The following is a 20,588-nucleotide window of genomic DNA, read 5'->3' as shown; positions in this document are numbered from 1 at the left end:
GTTTTGGCGGGGAGTTGGAAGGGGAAGTGGAGGTAGGCAGTGCATTGATGGGTGCAATGGATTATGTAGGTGACTGCGTAGGAGAAGTAAGGGGAGGAGTTGAGTTTGTTTGCATCAATAAGCCATTAACGTTTGTCGGATTAAAATGTTTATAGAATTTATTTATATCAGATTTAAGCATTTGTATTAGTTGCGCTAATTGTACTAAGACGGGGTTCTTTATTTCAATTACGTCATTTAGGTTTTCATTTTTGTTGTATTGCTGATCTAAATGAATGTAAATGTTTTCTAATTAAGTCATTTCTTTTCCTTTTAATACTCTTCTTAAAATTCTTAAATCCCTTTCAATAGTTGTAAAACTGTGTCCAGTTTCTTGCATGTGTGCTCCCATTGCTGAATGTTTCTTGTGTTTGGCTGCATTTACATGTTCGAGATATCTTATCATAAAGCAACGGCCAGTTGGGCCTACATACGAAAAATTGCATTCTGCACATGTAAGCATATATATTCCAGATCCTTGATATTGATTACTATTTATATTAACTTTATTGTGATTGAAGAAAATATTTTGGTTTGTGTTTTGGGTTTTAAAGGTTATGTTAATACCTTGCTTTTTGATGGTATTAGTGATTTGGTATATAGCTGGATTAGTAAATGTAAAAGTTGCAAATTTGGATTTCTAATTTTTATCTGTTGTGAGACTTGTGGCCAATTTTATTTTCACCTTATTAATGATCTTGTTAACCATCTCTATTTTATAACCGTTATTGAGTGTCAGGTCCTTTATGAAATTAAGTTCTTTCTTTAAACTTTTACTTGTTAGTGGAATTTTTAGGGCTTAATAAACCAAACTCAAAAATGCCACCTGTTTGTGGGAATTGGGGTGGAGTGACTCGTTTTTAATCATTATTGGAGTAAACATCAGTTTTCTATAAATCTGGAAATCAAATTTATTTCCTGCTCTCTTTACATTTATATCTAGAAAACTTAGCGAATTGTTACGTTCATCTTCTTTGGTGGATTTTATGTTGCTGTCTAATTTATTTAAAAGATCCAAGATATTATCACTATTATTCAGTTTACTGTCTATTATAACAAAAGTGTCATCCACGTATCTCAGCCAAAGGTTTAGTCTTTCTTTGTTATTCAAAATTTTAACATCTTCTAAATGATCCATAAAAATTTACCTGATGCACAGTCACCCATTCCCAAGCACATTTGATGATATATCTTTTGACTAAATGTGAAGTAATTATTATTTAAAACAAATCTCAATACATTTATGAATTCTTCTATTCCACACCTACTTAATTTGCCGTGACTGAATAAATTGAGTTTGATTATATTTTTAATCGGTATGCAAGGGTATATCATATGAACACATTTTATGATGCTTAATAAATTCAAACTGCAACCGCATGGCTTAATGACACAAAGAAAACTCAACTCCTCCCCTTACTTCTCCTAGGCAGTCACCTACACAATCCTTTGCACCCATCAATGCACCGCCTACCTTTACTTCCCCTTCCCACTCCCCGCCAAAACGTAAATTCATCCAAAGTCACTCATATAATACAAGGAGTGCAAACAGAACAAGTAGTTCTCAAGAGGCTAGGAGTAAGACTAAACAATTACGCAGCAGAAAGAAAAGTGACAATTCTTTCGATGCAAAGTTTATACAGAATTATAATCAAAACCATAAACATATATTTTTTATCTTTCATTACAGATATACGGCCAAGCCCAATTTGGAACATAAGAGAAGAATTCAAATTCTACTTCACATTAGAAAGTGTTCATTCACCAACAAGTTTGTTCATGAACAATATTCTTGTATTGACAACATAAAATTAATGCCAATATATTTTGTACAAATGTTACTCCAGCAATATCGAGAACAAGTTAAATGTTCATAACATAGGCAATAGGGAACATGCATGATCCGGGGTTTTAATCAAAAATATGCTAATCTGATTCAAAATTTCATGCAGAATTCAAAACTGTGATCAGAATGTACAAATAATAACTCCAAACATGATAAAAATCTACGAAAATGTCACGTCACGCAAGTACGCGATCTCATTGGTCTGACGTCATCGTACAGGTTGACTGAATTAGCAGACGAAATAACACATAGTGTGCTGTGAGAAGCAGGATACACTTCGCGTATTTCTACTTTACGTTAGTGTCTGGTATGGTTAAATTCGAGGTCTATACATTGGATAATAATCTGAGTGGTATATTTTAGACTTAAAATGACCGGGCGAGTTGGCCGTGTGCCTAGAGGCGCGCGGCTGTGAGCTTGCATCCGGGAGATAGTAGGTTCGAATCCCACTATCGGCAGCCCTGAAAATGGTTTTCCGTGTTTTCCCCATTTTCACACCAGGAAAATGCTGGGACTGTACCTTAATTAAGGCCACGGCCGCTTCCTTCCAACTCCTAGGCCTTTCCTATCCCATCGTCGCCATAAGACCTATCTGTGTCGGCGCGACGTAAAGTCCCTAGCAAAAAAAAAAAAAAAAAAAAAGACTTAAAATGAATCCTGCGCAGACAGTGAGGCAGAAAACTTATAAATGGTGTAAAGTTCCGATGTGCAATAGCACATCGCATACCATACCAAACAAATTGTTTATAAACGTTCCAAAGACGCTAAAACTAGGGAGAAATGGATTTTGGCGAGCCGGAGAAATGCTGGTGATATATCGGAAAAGTCTACAGTTTATTTTTTTGAAGATTTTTTTTTTTTGCTAGGGGCTTTACGTCGCACCGTCACAGATAGGTCTTATGGCGACGATGGGATAGGAAGGGCCTAGGAGTTGAAAGGAAGCGGCCGTTGCCTTAATTAAGGTACAGCCCCAGCATTTGCCTGGTGTGAAAATGGGAAACCACGGAAAGCCATCTTCAGGGCTGCCGATAGTGGGATTCGAACCTACAGTACTATCTCCCGGATGCAAGCTCACAGCCGCTTTTGAAGATTTTAACGTAAGATTAATTTGTTTGAATTTTCAAATCACTTTTCCATGTCAGCTGTTCTAGTGGTAAAACTTTAAATTTTAATGTATGATGTTTTATTTAAATGCTTCAATTACATCTTGGAATATGAAAGTAATAAACAGTGCATTAAATAATGCTGTTTATTAAAGTATTCTCCAAACCTAACCTATGTTTTGGGTGATCCATGTCAAGATAATAAATCAAAGGGGTTATGAACCATTTTGACAGCTCTAATTCTACCAATATATCTTGGCATAGGACAGTTATGTATGTCTTTATTGAAGAGCTTAATTGGTAAAGAAATTTAGGCTATATCTAAATACTCTATAATGTAACAAAAAATAGGCGTGTGCATCATGAAACGAAACAACGTGAATTTAACAAATGTATAACTCTACACAAAACCAATGCTTGTCTGTTGGGGTCTTATAAGTTAACAATGCTCAATTATAATAATTATCATAATATTAATGAAATAAATAACATAATTGCACACAGGTGAAAATAGTGATGTAGGTGTTTAAAATATCCAACTTAGCCTAAGTTTTAGGTTATACAAGCCAAGTCAATAAACCGAAGGGTAAAAATACCGCGCGAGTTGGCCGTGCGGTTAGGAGCGCGCAGCTGTGAGCTCGCATCCGGGAGATAGTGGGTTTTGAACCCCACTGCTGGCAGCCCTGAAGATGGTTTTCCTTGATTTCCCATTTTCACACCAGGCAAATGGTGAGGCTGTACCTAAGGCCACGGCCGCTTTGTTCCCATTCCTAGGCCTTTCCTGTCCCATCGTCGCTATAAGACCTATATGTGACGGTGTGACGTAAAAAAAAAAAAAAAAAAAAAAAAAAAAAAAAAAAAAAAAAAAAAAAAGTAAAAGTCACGGCACCCAAAGACATTCCTGTATTGAGCGACTAAAATGTCACCAGGACACTTTTCTTTCCTGATATGCTCAGCTTGTTAAAAGCCAAATGTAATTAATGTTATTGGCTTCACGCCCCGCTAACTACTTCTACGATTTTCGGAGACGCCGATGTGCAGGAATTTAGTGCTGCAGGAGTTCTTTTACGTGCCAGTAAATCTACCGACACGAGGCCGACGTATTTGAGCACCTTCAACTACCACCGGACTGAACCAGGATCGAACCTGCCAAGTTGGGGTCAGAAGGCCAGCACCTCAACAGTCTGAACCACTCAGCCCGACTTGTGAAAACTAGATGAAGTCATATTTATCTTTATCAAGTTTAACTTTTTCCCTCCACAAAGATATTTAATTCTCTTTCATGGGCCCCGGAAGTGGGTAGGCCAGTTGTCCCAACCATAAATATATATTTTTTTGGGAATGATAGATTATAGCCCTATAGTACTATGATCTTTCTTTCCTTCTTTCTTTCTTTCTTTCTTTCTTTCTTTCTTAATTAGTTTATCTTTCAGGGTGGTTTTCTCTCGGACTCAACGAGGGATTTCACCTCTACCACTTCAAGGGCAGTGTCCTGGAACGTGAGACTTTGAGTATGGTGATGCAACTGGTGAGGAGGGCCATTACCTCGCCCAGGCGGCCTCACCTGTTATGCTCAACAGGGGCCTTGTTGGAGGATGGGAGGATCGGAAGGGATAGACAAGGAAGAGGGAAGGAAACGGCCGTGGCCTTAGGTGCCTGGAGGAGAAGTAGGAAAATACGAAAAACCACTTCGAGGATGGCTGAGGTGGGATTCGAAACCCTTCTACTCAGTTGACCTCCCGAGGCTGAGTAGACCCCGTTCCAGCCCTCGTACTATTTGTTTTCAACTTTCATGGCAGAGCCGCGAATCGAAACCGGGCCTCCGGGAGTGGCAGACATTAACCACTACACCACAGAAGCGGACTAGTACTATAATGCTACCTATATGTTTATGTTAGTGCTGAAATCCGATTTCTTACTTTACTAATGCTGAAAGCCCGAAAATGTAATGTTATTCTTTAATAGGGGAATCAGTCTAGAAGGAAATGTTGAAAGTGATGTGATATCTATCCAGGTTCGTTTTTATCCTAATACTATGGGTTACAGTACATTGCACGTATATAAAAGACGCCACTTACAAACTTGCTTGTTATCCGCGAATTTCTGCGGCCACAAAAGTCACATTTTTCAAGAATGATGACATCTACACATGGTAGATTGTCTGACTGTGCTGTTTTGAACCTTTCTTCTGTCATTTCGAAGTTATTCGCGATCATGAATAATAAACAATCGGCTTTTTGCAACGGCTGATGCACAACGGCTGGTAGAGCTCCATGCGGTACTGGATCGTGACGTCACAGCGCGCCGCTTACGTCAGAGGCCGTTTCACTCGCCTTGCGGAAAGGCACTATTAAATATTTTTTTAATGGTAGAAAACAAAGCAACATACCACAATGTAATACGTTTACGTACTATTTCATTGGTGTACTTTTCAAAAAAAAAATTTTTGAAAATGATGCATGTTCCCAATTATCAACTGTAGAAAATTGTTAATATAGTTAACGAAGTTTCAACGAGAATCATACAAGTCGAGCAACATTGAATCCATACAATTAGCCAGATCTCAAAAAGTTTTCTAAAATAATTTTAAAGGATGTTCACCAGATGAGTTTCGTCAATAAAATGTTACTTAGATAGATTTTAGACAAATATGTTCTAACTTAGACATAATTTTATTGTTATATGACTTGTAAAATATTATAAGATTATTCAATCAGGTTCAAATCAAATCAAATCAAAATCTCTTTATTTGAAAATGAGGTGTCTACCTCGGTGGCAAATGGTACACTAAAATACATTATTGTCAAGCACTAAATTTTAAATTAACAGGAGACGAAGAAAATTTTCCTAGAATACAATATTATACAATTTACGCTAATAATTTTTTCTATTAAACACACACATCATCCTTAATAAATTTATATTGTTTACAAAATTCTACTTATAATATCTTACAAACATAGTCAACTCATATACAGTACGGTATGTGAAATTACTTCTAATAATACTATACAACTGGTATAAGATTAAAATTAACACTGAATTTATTTACATATTTATATTTTACCCATTTTGGAACCTAAGTAGCATCACGACCTGCTGCGTCTTAACCAGAGCCCTTTTTGCCACCACTTTTCAGAGTTCCTGAAGGGCCTTCACAGCTACCATAGCGGTCCCAGGGCCCTCGAAGTCCCCACTGTACTTCACCCCTACAGGCAGTCCCCTACTTGGGCTGTACAAACTCCTTAGACCAGGGGATGGAATTAATTTAACCACACACATTTATTATTTACAATATCCTGCACTGGTCGAATGCCCTCTAACATTTAATTTATTATCTCTGTTGTTTATTCTCTTCTTGAATATCTGTACAGATTTTGGAAAAGGATCAAACACTACCCCTGGTAAACTGTTCCACTCCTTCACGCCCTTCCCAATGAAAGAAAATTTACCCCAATCGCTTCTGCTAAAATTCCTTCTAATTTTGTACTTGTGGTCAGTTCTACCAATATAATTATTTTCCAACCGAAGCCTCTCACGGATATCTCCCCATGCTTCTCCTGTATAGGCTCTATATAATCCTATAAGTCTAGTTTTCTCCCTTCTCTTACTTAAAGTTTCCCACCCAAGTTCCTTTAACATTTCTGATACACTACTCTTTCTCCTGAAATCCCCTGTTACAAACCTTGCTGCTTTCCTCTGCACACATCTAGTTCTTTTATTAGGTGTTGCTTGGTGAGGATCCCAAACACTGTTTGCATATTCCAATAATGGACGAACCATACTTAAGTAACTTTTTTCTTTTAATTCTTTGTTGCATCCTTTAAGTAGTCTCATTATGACATGTAACGATCTGTATGCTTTCCCAACAATGTCATCAACATGACCCTTCCAGTGCAAATTACTTTCAAATCTCACACCTAAGTATTTGCACTTGCCATCTTTTGGGATAACTACCTCATCCAAAGTATATTCAAATTCAGTTTTAAAGCTCCTGTTTGTAAATGTTGTAACAGTTGATTTGCCTCCATTAATCTTCATATTATTTTCTTCAACCCATTCTTGGATACTGTCAAGGTCCCTTTGTAATTCTGAACAATCCTCAATGTTATTTATTTCCCTATAAACAATTATGTCATCTGCATACAATCTTATTTTCGATGTTATATTGTTCCCTAAATCATTTGCGTATATTAAGAAAAGTAACGGACCGATTATACTACCCTGTGCAATTCCCTTCCAGACTTTCTCTTCCTGTGATATATTATTTCCTACTTTGACTTTCTGAACCCTTGAATTTAGAAATGTTCTTATCCAACGTATAACCCTTACATCCAATCCTATTCCCTCCAATTTCTTTAATAATATTCCATGTTCCACTCTATCAAAGGCTTTGGAAAGATCTATGGCTATGCAATCTAACTGGCCTCCTGAATCTAACTGATCTGATATGTCCTGCTGAAATTCCACCAGTTGTGCCTCGCAAGAAAATTTCTTTCTAAATCCATACTGGCTCCTCATGAACCAATTTTTATCATCACATATCCCTCTGATGTACTTCGATATTAAACTCTCCAGTATTTTACAAACTATACTGGTCAGGCTGATTAGTCTGTAGTTCTCTGGTTTCCTTTTATCACCCTTTCCTTTATAAATTGGTATTATTATAGATTCCTTCCATTCCTTTGGTATCACACTATTATTTATGACATAATCAAAGAGAAATTTTAAATAAGGCACTATATACCACCCCATTGTCTTTAATACCTCCCCAGTAATTTGATCACTTCCTGCTGCTTTTCCTTGCTGAAGCAGTTGGGTTTCTTTGAAAATATCTTCATTTGAGAATGAGAAGCTTCTTGTTTCCCTCTGTGTCTCTCCCTCTCTATCTTCTGTTACGGTTTCCAAGTCCTGACAATCTTCTACTGAATCTCGGAATTCCCCACTGTATCTGTTAAATAGTGTTCACCCCCTTCTCCCACCATTGTAGGAATTTGGATTCCTTTTCCTTTTTGATTCCTAATATATGAATACAGCTTTTTCCATTTCCTTTTGTGGTCATTACCCTCTTGAAGAATGCCATTCATATAATTCTCTTTTGCTTCCTTTTTCACTCTATTCAGTTCCCTCATTAACTGTTTTCTACTTTCTCTACTCTCCCTACCTTCTTTGATTTTCCTGTTTACTATTCTACATTTTCTTTTTAATTTTCTTATTTCCCTTGTGTAATAAACAGGGTCTGAGGTCATTTTACCCTTCTTAACAGGTACAAATCTCTTCTCTCCTTCCCAAATGATTCCTTTAAATTTAGCCCAAAGTGTATCCACATTATTCCCTTCACTTATCCAACAACTGAATTGTGATTTAAGGTAAGTCCCAAATTCATCAACTTTAGTTTTTCTGTATAATTTCTTGTCTTTTGTGACCCTCTTATTAAGCATTTTTGGTACAAGTCCTACATCCATTATTACAGCCTTATGGTCACCTATTCCTTCAATTACCTCAGTTTTATCAACAATTTCCCATGGTTTAACCAAGAATACATCTAGCAAGTTATTGAGACGAGTTGGTTCTTGTACTACTTGTGTAAATCCTCCCTCCCAAATTAACTTATTTGCCAGTTTCTGTTCATGGGCTTCACTTGCAGCTCCATTCCATTCAACTTCAGGCAAGTTTAGATCTCCCCCAATTATTACCGTATCATTATTGTTTTTATGAGTATAATCTATTATTTTCTCAAATATTTCCATGTCTCTTTCCTCTCTTCCAGGCCTATATGTTCCTATAATTCCCACCTCCTTCATATTATCACAAACTAATTTTATCCCTAATATTTCATCCCTTTCATCGGTAAACCATTCATGCGAACAATAAGTTTCCTTCACCAGAATAAATACCCCTCCTCCCTTTTTATCTCCTCGGTCTCTACAATAGACTGTATACCCTTCTGGAAATACTTCTGTATTACCCACCCCTTCTCTCAACCACCATTCCACTCCTATCACTACATCCGTCTCATAAGATTCCATCAATGTACCGAATTTTAATTGTTTATTTACTACACTCTGACAGTTTACCAAGAGCAATCTCAGACCTCCTTCTTCCCTAAAACTTGACTGTTGCAATTGGGTAACGTTTGACTCATGAGTTGAGAACTTCCCTGGAATCCAGATCCTTGTACATAGATCTTGATTTAAGGGTCTGGGTTTTCTGGCAAGTTTCCCTGTATGTGCCAGTTTAGTGGTATGGGTTTTCTTAAGTACAGATTAGTTTGCAAATCTCTGTTGATAATTGTAGCAATTTGTCTACAGAGAGTTGCTTTTCCATTACCATTTAGATGTAACCCATGTCTAGTGAACATTTGCCTGCCAAGACCTAAAGTATCTACTACATAGACATTTCTAAAACTCTTACTTAATCTCTTGATTTTTATATTTACATCATGTACAGCTTTGTTCACACATGAGTCCTCTAAAAGGTCAAACCTGGGTGGCACATTTACTACAATTACTTTTGAGTCAGGTAGTTTGGAAATCTTACCTCTGAGAGTCGTAATTAATTCCTCACCTTCATTTGCAGCAATGCCATTTGTACCACTCACAATCACCACATAATTGTCCTTCTCTAACACAGGATCACAACTTGAAAGGACGTCTTCAGTTTTGGCACCTGGTTTTATTAGTCCTAAAACCTCAGTCTCTGGATTCTGCAGCTCATCCTTGATGCCTTCTGCCATACCCCGCCCTTGACTGTCTGCGTAGAGATGAATCTTTGGCGATCTTGACTTTCGGTTTTCTTCTTCTGTAGCTTACCTTCACTGGATTGAAAATTATTTGGAAAACTTGGTGTGTCTTCTTCTGGAACTTGTTGCAATAACTGAAATCTATTTTGGCACTGCAAAGAGTTTTTTCCCGGTTTTAAGTTGTATGTAGTTTCTCCCATATGTTTAACATTAGGCCTAAAATGGCCACGCGTCACTTCCGTCCACGGCGATCTTTCTTCTCCAATGTCTTCTCTATCTTCCAGTTTCTTTATTCTGTCCTTTAAGCTTTCATTTTCATGTTTCAGAGCGCATAAGTCCTCTTGTAGCACTCCTAAAATCTTAATTATAGTTTCGTAAGTCTCTCTTTCTTGTTGTTCTGCCTCACTCTGTTTGTTTACACTCGGGACACAGCCACTCACTTTCTTCTTTCAGTCCTATTTACAATATTTGCACAACGAAAATGGTACCATTCATCACATTTACGACACAGAATCCCATTTTTAACTACTCTTCTGCATTAGCCACATTTTTCACTGCATCTTACACCATTATCTACTAGGGATATCACAGACTCACACACAGTAGTCGCCATCTTGAATTGTGATTCCAAGCATAATCTTAATCCAATAGAATAGATTCATGATCTTATATAACCTTAAGTAATTAATAATTGGCTGATGATGCTCACGAAAAAGGAGCGAAACATGTACCATATCAACAACTTAATAAACATGTACCATATCAACAACTTAATAAACATGTACCATATCAACAACTTAATATGTAAGTTTTTATTATGTTTTTTATTATATTGAATAGGTGGTAATTAACAAAATTATAAGAATTTGTATCACATAGCCAAACATAATGGATATAGCAAAGAAATGGTCATTCACAAAATAAAATCCCAACCTAAAACCAAATTAACTAAAACTGCCAAACCTAAAAAAGATTATGCCCTATTTACCTTCAACACCACCCATATATATACTATAACTAATATTTTTAAGAAGCACAACCTGAAAATAGCATTCAAAACCACACACAACAGCACCAACACTATACACAACACCAAAACAGTCAATAATAATAATAATAATAATAATAATAATAATAATAATAATAATAATAATAATAATAATAATAATAATAATAATAATAAATACAACCAATCGGGTGTCTACCGTATCAAATTTAACAACTGTGACACAAGGTATATTGGACGTACAGGCAGAAACTTCACCATCCGCTACAATGAACATATAAATGCAGTAAAACACAACCATTTCTCATCAATAGGCCAACATGTAGAAGAATCTAAGCATAGTTTCACAGACATCAATAACGATATGACGATATTAAACATAAACACTAAGGCCCCCCTGCTGAACAATAACCGAAGATTTCTATATTTCTCTGGACCAATACGCTAATCCCAATCATAACATTAACAACATTACAAGAAAAAACTAGCATCATCTTTGATAAAGCCATTCCAGCATTAAAGAACGACTATCTCAAAATAGTAAACACACGCCCTAACAAACTGACAAATCACAAGCCTGACCCCGTCCCTACCTCCACAATAGCCACTCCTCCTTCCCCTTCCACCTACATCCCTCTCCACAGCTAACATCAGCCCCAGACGCACTCGTAGTAGAGCACAGCAAGTCTCCAAACATATCGCTACACGACCTCCACAACAACAATAGTAAGTACTCTTTTCATTTCCGTACATACACCGGGCGTTCCTTCATACGCACACTATACTTATATTAGCTTATCTTTACAGATAACAACCACTTACTGAACATAGACGAGAGAGGTGTCGCCACCAACAGCTCCTAAATTTAAACTCAAGTCTTGCAGTTTATCACAAAAAACTTACTGAAGTACATCAACAGCTGGATTACATAGTACTCCAAAAAAAATTTTCATGACAAGGGTTCTTTTTGGATAAATTGAGATATTTTATTTAAAGGGCTTGGTTTAAAGTTGATGATTGGGCGAAAAGGTACAACTGTTTTGTGTATTTTTGGAAGGGCTTTTGCAGTAGGAAGACTTGGATTCATAGTTATTAATTCGGTTTTTTCCTGGTCTCTGTGTGGAAACCTTTTTGACTGTAGAAAATGAACTGTCTGAAAGAAATTCTTTGTTTTAGGCCAATTCCAGGCGTCGCATGTTTATATTTGTACATTTCTTTTTGACGTATATATGAAACTTACCACCTAAACAATTTGAGATTTATGCATAATAATGTCTAGATAATACATAATAACCCCCACAAATTTCATTGTTATAAACTTGATGTATGCTATTTTATAAACTTTTAAACGTACCGATCGGTGTTTACATGGGACGGACTTTTAATTTTGCATACCTTTACGTTTTTTCTAAATTCTGTGAATTGTGGTAACTTTTATTAGTAATGGTAATATATTGTTTACAAGGACAAATGTACATTTTGTGAAAAAAAACCCAAATGTGTAAGTTGCGTAATGTCTGCTTAATATATTTAAAGACGATCATCGCTGTTTACTTGACAGTGTCGCGGGATTACACACGTGAATTTGCGCTATGCCGACATGGCATGAGGGGCTAATAAATCTTTAACTCCGCATGAAATATGATTATTGAATGATAAAATGTATGTTTAACCCTTTCCACTCGAATTATTTGTAAGTCCTGATTTCTCCCTACTCGTATTTATTTCTGTCAGCATTCTTCATTTTTTTAAACCTTGTATTAAGTACTGGTTTTAACAATATATACAGGAAGGAACTACAAAATTAATTAATTTATGGTATTTACAATGCACAAAATAATGTTTTTCACTTTCTTAACGGTATGCCTTCAGTGTGTGGAAGCGTTCAAAGCAAATGCCTGAATGGAGCCCTGGTTGCTTCTCACAGGTTTTACAGAAGTGGACTGTCTCTCTCCTCCCTCCAACAAGTTTCCTGTCACTGCAAACCTTGCAATCTTTAGTTTTTCCTTCAGGATGGGGGTACAGCAAGTGTAGCTTGCCATTCAGCCTCACTTCTTCATCTGTTGAGGAAGTTCTTCCCCTTTTCCTGCTCTGTGTATTCCGCACATTTCCTACAAGTTGTCTTACCAAGTTTTTCCTGAACTTCAGATGGGTGATTCCATTGTTGCCTTCTTTGAAGAGTAGGAAGGCATTCACTATTGTGATCTCCAGAAGCCAGAAGAACATTTTTCTCCACCACTTCACTGATTTACGTGTGAATGGGTATGAGCTAGCATAGTGGTCAGAAAGATCAACGCCCCCCCCATGTATTGATTATAAGCACATACGACAGTAGGTTTCTCTACAATTTCCGCGGCACCTTGACGTCTTATTCTTTGCACAGGCTGAGTGGAATCGTCATAGAAAGTAGACAGCATAGCAATAATTCGCTTGTCCTTCCAAACCAAGCAAGAAGTGTTATCTGTTCGGAGTGCAATAAAGTCATGTTGTTTCATTCTCTTTGTTGCGGCTTTTCTCACTTGTAATGGCAGACCTCTCCTATTTACCATTACAGTGCCTGTAATATGGACCTTTAGTTTTAGTAGCTCAGCAGCAAGGTCGTAACTGGTATAGAACCGGTCCGTAAAGACATGAAACCCAGTTTCGTTGGTGGCTTGCAAAACTTTTGTAACCAAATGAATAACTATCCTGCAAGTGAAGGGTAAATCTTGCCTAACAAGTGATTGTGTGGTTATTGAACCATAATATGGTTCAATAGCACATACGTATCCGGTGCTCGAGTCTGACAGTACATAAATACGGAGTCCCCACTTTGTTGATTTCTGCTTATTGTAACACTTGAACACGACATGACCCTTGAAGCCTACAGTGCTTTCATCAACACTCAGATTCTTTCCTGGAATGAAGTGTTCCCTGAATTTCATGTCCAGGTACGACACTATATTTCTGACCTTCGAACCTGTAGATTGTGGGCCTGCCCTATCAACATCAGGGGAAGAAAGATGGAGATTCCAGAATATCTGTAGAAATCTGTCTCGAGAGAACACATCTTTGTAGAACACCTGCTTATCCAACCAGTCTTCACTAAAATAATCCTGCATTTCTGCCTTACTGTTCATCCCCATGTTGATAATTACACCAATAAATGCCTTCAGCTCTTCTAAAGTCACAGGTTTCCAAGAAAACCAGATAGATCTCTTCTGAAGTGGCGTATTTTGCTGTATTTTCATTTCGGCAAATTTGTTCGTCTCATGGACAATAGAGGTTAGCAACTGATCAGTAAAAAATAGCTGCCAGTACTCTAGTTCTATTTTAGATCTATTGCCACATGTTATGAATCCACTCACTAACCTGAAAGGAAATTTGGGTAATCCTGCATCACCAGTTCTCCACGATCTCCAAGGTATATTTGAAGTCAGCACTGTATGACTGGGACCGGGACGAGTCGTCATACTACCGCCTCCTCTATGATTTCTTGCGACACTGATATCGATATCATCACTTGAATCACTAATGGATATATCACTTTCATCGCCAGATTCAAAATTTTCATCACTTTCATGGTCACTATCAACAAAATCAGCCGAAATAGGCGCAAGAATCTCAGCTTCGGTCAGACTGTGCGCCGCCATGTTGCTTCACGCGACTGCTTTCCATTGTCAAGGAAACAGCAATTTTGCTGAGCAAAGAGAAACTAAAACACTCGTATTTTGTTTCTTTCGGTTTCCGGAAGGGACCAGCACTTACGAAACGAAGTACAAAAGTCCTGGCTTGCCAGGTAACCTAGCAATGAGCGGCGAAACATTGTGTCGACTCAGGGTCGACACACGAGCTATAACGCTAAGTGACGGCTGTCGACCTCAGGTCGACACACGAGCGGAAAGGGTTAATATCGTAGCAAGTAATAATAAATAAGGGGCGTGATGGCGCAAGGGTCAAACTGCTTGCAACCATCAAGATGGACTGGGTTCGAGTCCCGATTAATGCATCTGTGATTTTCGACGTGAAAGTCACGTGCGGTGGTTCGGATTTCACGTAAAATATGATGTTCCATTGCTTATGATAGTGTGATTATCGGTTACGTAAAACTACAAGCTTCCCTCCTACCAATAATAATAATAATAATAATAATAATAATAATAATAATAATAATAATAATAATAATAATACCCGTGTGGGGATTTACCGGTTACCTCCATCGGGCGCGTCCCATTGGAATTGGGGAAACTCGCTGGCTCTGCCGCCAGCAGAGTCAGAGGGTAGTAGGGAAATAAAATACCACCATGAAAAAAAACCTGGTCCCTTGCCAGGGTTACGGCGAAGACTGGTAAATGACCAGAAGCCAGGAAAACATCTTGAGGCAACCTCTAGGGCTAACAACCCTAGTTGTAAAAGGATGGGTACCCGTCCAAAGCAAAGTCAAGTCAAAAAGCATGATGGCACAACATTTCAAGAAACATACCCCAGGGGGTAAATCTTCGGATATATCCCTCGTCGTGAACACCACGGCGCACGAGTCTCGTTCGGATTCTGGGGGAGACTCGACATCGTGCAAGAGACGAGTCGGAGCGTCTCGGTGCACCCCAAAGAGTCAAAAACTCAGGCCAAAATCTAAAACCTTTCTAGCAACTTTCAACATAAATTCACTTACACAAACTGGCAAGCTGAAAACCCTCACCAAAGCTCTTCACGAAAATCAGATATCCATAGTGGCCCTACAGGAAACAAGGTACCCAGATGAAGAGATTTTTGAATCTGAAGGCTACCGATTTTTCAAGAGCAAAGCGCAAAGAGGAATCCTCAATGGAGCTGTGATGCTTGGAACCGCGTTTGCTGTTAGAACCAAGATCCTTAAATCGGTTGCAAATTTCGAACCTGTGAATGACAGATTGTCTATACTCACAATTAAATGCGCGAACAAAACCTACGCTCTAGTTAACGCACATGTTCCTACAAACGATAAGAACAAGTCTGATCCAGACGAAGTTGATAATTTCTGGTACCTACTGGATGAAAAATTGAACAAAATCCCCAAACACCATGTCAAGCTTCTTTTGGGTGACTTCAATGCCCAACTAGGTCGTGAGCAGAAGTACAAGAAAGTTATAGGAAATTACTCTGCTCCTAAAAGAACCAATCCCAACGGCAAAAGACTGGTGACCATTTGCGAAAATCACAACCTGCAGGTCATGTCGACCCACTTTCGCCATCTACCCAGAAAACAAATGACTTGGCGTTCTCCCGTCCAAGCTCTCGGAGAGTTCCAAATTGATCATGTTGTGATCTCCAGGAGAAACAGCCCTGAGATTATGAATGTCAAGGTAAAGAAAGACATCAATGTGGCCTCAGATCATTATATGTCTCTTATCAAATTCAAACAAATTCCCGCAAACACAAGGAAGACAACCAAACAGATCACACGCTTCGACAGTGATAAACTTCGGCAAAGGGTCGAGGAGTTCCAGGAGAAGGCTAGACCAAATGACTGACTTTAACAACGCCAAAAGTCTCCTTGTTGAGGCCGCCAAAGACGTTGCAGAAATCAAGAGAATCAAAAAGCATGCCTGGTGGAATAGTACCTGCGAATCAGTCCTCCAAGAAAGACTCAATGCGTGGAAACAGTACAACTCTACGAAATCAGAAAATGATTGGGAAACCTACAAAACCCAACGTGCCCAAGCAGCTAGGGTGTTCAAAACTGAGAAACGTAAATACGAAAAATCTCTCATTGAAAAGATAGAACAAAACTTTAGGAAGAATGAAAGCAGAGAGTACTACAGAACCTTCAAACGCAAACTCACTGGCTATAAACCACCATCTCTATGCTTTGAGCGAACGGACGGCACACAGGCGACATCAAATGAAGAAAATTGCAGCATTCTGGCAGATTACTTCAAGAATTTACTTAATTGCTCTAAACTGCAAAGCGCCATTGAGACCAAGGAACCCTTACTCAGGTACCCAGATTCCAGACCACCCGACAGAGATGAAATCAAGCGCCACATTGCCCGTCTCAAAAATAACAAAGCGCCGGGGGAAGACTCAGTAGTAGCAGAACTATGGAAATATGCCCCAGAAGAATCACTTGATATCTTGCAAAAGCAAATAGAAGAAATTTGGAACAAGGAGACCCTACCTGAAGATTGGAAAATAGCTTTGATCCATCCATTACACAAAAAAGGCAGCATGAAGAACATCAACAACTACAGAGGAATATCTTTGCTACCCGTGACTTACAAAATTCTATCACTTGCCATCCTGGAGCGTTTGGAAGCACAAGTCGAACATCAAATAGGAGAATACCAAGGAGGGTTCAGAAAAGGTCGCTCAACAGCTGAACAGATCCAAAATCTGAAAACGATCATCAGTCTGTACACAAAGGTCCAAGCAGTATGTGTCTGTCTTTGTGGACTTTAAGAAATCGTACGACTCCATTGACCGGGAAGTCCTGCTAAACATCTTAAATGAATTTGGAGTTGATTTGAAACTGTTGGCATTAATTAGAGCCACCCTGACCGATACAAAATCCAAGGTGAATTTCCACGGATGTCTCTCACATTCCTTTGCCATCAAAACAGGAGTACGACAAGGTGATGGGCTATCCCCGATACTCTTCAACTGTGTTCTTGAAAAGATCATCAGAACCTGGCGGGTGAGATTACAGGAAACCAACTACAGTCCATTGAGAATAGGAACCAAATCCAAGGGGATCGCAACAGACTGCTTAGCATTTGCCGATGATATTGCTGTTCTCTCAACCGACATAGAAACCGCTAGAGCTCAAGTTGAAATTTTAAAGGTAATTGCCGAACAAACTGGTTTGCAGATATCGTTTGAGAAAACAGAAGTAATGACTAACATCAAAGAGGCTCCACCAAAACTCCATACAAAATACTGGGACATCACCCGAGTAGACAAATTCAAATACCTGGGTGAGATCATCATGAAAAATGGACTAGACAAAGAAGCACTTCAGGAGCGAGTGCGCAAACTGTAAATAGCCTACCAAACATCCCGCACAATCTACAACAAAAAATGCCTTTCCCAAAACACCAAGATACGTCACTATGAAACAGTTCTGAAGCCAGTAGTTCTATATGCAGCCGAAACCCTGTCTCTAAATGCCAACAAAGGACTCCTTGAAGAACTGGAGAAAAGAGAACGCAAAATTGTGAGAGGAATCTTGGGATCAAAGTACAGAAATGGAATTCATCAAAAGAGATCCAACAAGGAAGTCTACAGCAAAATAGAGAAAATTACCGACACAATCAGAAAAAGATGGGCACGATTTTACGGTCATCTGAAAAGAATGGACAGAAGAAAGTTAACTAAAGGAATCTTTCACTTTTTTGATTCAAACCCCAAAACTACAATTCCCTGGTTTAGAAATACCAAAGAAGACCTGCAAATGCTACATATCTAAGCTGAAGACGCCTTTAACAGAGATCTCTTCCGCAAGAAAATATTGACGAACGGGCTAAACCGAGACGAGCAACCGAAGAGAAGACACGGTGCCCCTTGGACAGAGGAGCGTAAGCAGGCCCACTCACAAAGAATGAGGGAAATTTGGGCTCTAAAGAAGGCCAAGTTCAGTGTCAAATGCAACAAGACTTAACGTGGTCCTTGATGGCCCCAGCGAAGTATATATGTAATAATAATAATAATAATAATAATAATAATAATAATAATAATAATATACATAACTACAGATACTGGTACGGACATGTGGCCTAAGTAAAGTATTTTTATGAATTGTCGCACATTTATTTAACACTAATAACATTGAATGAAAAATAAACTAAAATATTTAAAAATATCTGGACATTCAACGCTTACTGGTACGTAGCCTACTGTACAGTTTGAATGAAAGCTTGATCAGAAAAAATATAAAAAATGAAAAAAACAATTTATATTCGTTCTGCTTCTAATATAGACTCGTCAAAATACCATTTCCCACCAGTAAAATGAGGCACCGTTAATTTTCTTTCGATTTCACTCTCATTTAAAAAGCACCCGTCTTTCGACTGGGGTTCACAAAACAGTGTAGCTTCATCCATGCACTTGTGAAAATTGGTTATAAAATAAACATCGCCATCACTTTCAATTATGGTACAAACATAATACCGGTACCTGCAATGTTTCTTTCCGCTGTATTTTCTAAGGACAAAGTCGTATCACAGGGTGGATTTTTGTCACCTGGTTCGATCTTGTAGTCTGAATGTAGAGAGAGTGTGGTAGTTGTTTCTGAATAATATTTTCTTGCCTGAACTATGTATTTTTTTAATGGCTCCGCATTGTGAATGTCATATGTTCCTGGTACTGCACAGACATCGGCGAAGCGGCTTTTCAGTAGGTATTTACTCCTTCAAGATCTTCAGAAGGAACAAATATAAGATTTGTGTTTGCTGAATTTCTTTTCGCTCCTTCCACGACATCGTGCACATTTGTAAGGTCTCTTATTGCACGTAGAGCAACAGTCAAATTACGTTTTAGTGTTCTGCTAACACCGTCAACAGCACCTTTCCCGTGACCAGACGCAAAAAAATTCCAAGTTACATTCATTCCATAAGTTTACTTAAAAAGCGTCAGGTTTGCAAACATGAACCTTTTCTTGAACTGGCTCGCCGCCATTCTTGTGATTTCTGGTCGTTTTTCCTTGATGTCTGTTAATATTAGTACTCAGCTTAAAAATGAGTGCGTGGCATATTTGTCATGCTCCATATGGTCAGACATAATCGCATATGAAGCACGATTTCCTCCCGCAAACCACTCAAAAGCAGTAAATATCGTAATTTGTCGGTGTTGCCAATAACAACTCTGAATCTCATCTTATGGAAGAATCGTAAAATACTCCACAAAATTCACTTGCAAAACCATTGAATTTTCAGTCGTTTGTTTTTCTGCACTTCGAAAATTTTGCTTTGCATTCTTTTAATAGGCCTAAACATGTATTTCATAAACAAGGGACACGGTTTTACTAGTTTATCAAAACACTCTTGAAATGTGCCAGATTCTTGAATTCGAGATACGTGATTGTCATCGTCACTTTGCCACTGGTACCACTCAATTTTGTCTCCAGCATTCCTGTGCACGTGGCTCCATGTGACGGGGAACTCCCTGGCCGCCCGCTTGCGAGAACGTCATAAGCACACGACGTATTTTACTATCAGCTTCGTATGAATCCATTTGAAATTTTAAATGAATGATATAGCAATTTGAAAGGGTGTACAGTATTGGCTTTGCATAAAAATTTTTATTCAAATTGAGCCGTGCACTTTTCGTCTACAGAAATGATTATACCTTTTTCGTCGCGTGTTTACATGGCCTGCAGCAATAAATTCGTCGCCTTATTATACCTTGTATCAATTGTTAATAACCTAAATAAGTACTTTACTACGAAGAGAAAGAGCGTTAGAATTAACATTTACCATAATTATTTTGATACCATTTCATCATAATAAACGGTAATTCCTAAAACATTGAGAAATATCAAATGAATTTAGACTGCACATAAAGGTTCAATTAACCACACAGTTAAAAACTGAAAGACATCAATAAATGAACACATATCATAAAATTAATAAAATTTAATGTTTTACCTATCATAAACAATTGTTGAATTTTATTTTAAACTTCACTTTTTTCCTTCTTAGGTTGACAGTTCTCTGAAATCAGCCTTTACTAATGTATTCAGTTTTATCCCTTACAACAGGAATGGCTCTGGTGATAAAAAAAAAAAAAAAAAGAGAACTACATTTTCACGCAAACTTGGGAAGCACACTGTAGAGACACAAATGCTCTGGAAGACACGTTCTGTCACGAGGAGAAACTGAACTGTAAAATACTATTTTA

General features: G+C 38.1%; 1 protein-coding gene across 4 annotated transcripts in view; it reads left to right on the top strand.

The window, feature by feature from the left end:
• The window catches only part of pcx (pecanex), a 514,715-nt gene that overhangs the window by 111,345 nt on the left and 382,782 nt on the right, over positions 1-20,588 (top strand). The gene's annotated exons all lie outside the window — the stretch shown is intronic.

The sequence above is a fragment of the Anabrus simplex genome, chromosome 11 (genome assembly GCF_040414725.1).
Source record: "Anabrus simplex isolate iqAnaSimp1 chromosome 11, ASM4041472v1, whole genome shotgun sequence".
NCBI lineage: Eukaryota > Metazoa > Arthropoda > Insecta > Orthoptera > Tettigoniidae > Anabrus > Anabrus simplex.
The sequence above is the reverse complement of the archived record's forward strand: the minus strand, read 5'-3'. Positions and strand labels throughout refer to the sequence as shown.